This window comes from Zerene cesonia, chromosome 2, assembly GCF_012273895.1.
Source record: "Zerene cesonia ecotype Mississippi chromosome 2, Zerene_cesonia_1.1, whole genome shotgun sequence".
NCBI classification, from domain to species: domain Eukaryota; kingdom Metazoa; phylum Arthropoda; class Insecta; order Lepidoptera; family Pieridae; genus Zerene; species Zerene cesonia.
The window spans coordinates 209,747-210,349 of record NC_052103.1 but is presented as its reverse complement, the minus strand read 5'-3'; positions in this window follow the sequence as shown (position 1 = coordinate 210,349).

The window sequence follows — 603 nt, the reverse complement described above, 5'->3', positions numbered from 1 at the left end:
TATTTTTACCTCAAAAAATAAAAAAATAGGCTCCTACAATCCGTTGTCTATAAATGATGAAACAATAAAAAAAGTAAATGAGGAAAAATATCTCGGCCTCCTGCTCGACAAACGACTTACTTGGCAAGCCCACATCGAAAACGTACGCAAAAAACTTACCTCGTTGATAGGAGTGCTACGACCTATTTCTCGATGTCTACCACAAAAGGTGCGATATTCAGTATATAATAGCCTAGTCAAGCCACACATAGACTATCTTATTGAAGTTTGGGGTACAGGATCAAAAACAAATCTGCAGAAATTACAAATAACACAAAATAAAATAATAAAAATTTTATTTCAACATCAATCTCGAACACCTACGTCGATCTTATATAGAAACACTCGGGTTATGAATCTTACACAAACGTATCATTTCAATATTTGTCTACTTATAAAGAAAATCATTACTAAAAATATTCATTCACAAATCAAATTTACTACCACAATAGAACACACCAATCGTATGAGTCGGCGCGCTAACCATATAGTTCTGCTTTGTCCCAGGACTAGTTACGGCAGAAAAAGTATCCTGTTCGAAGGAGTCAAACTATATAATGGTTT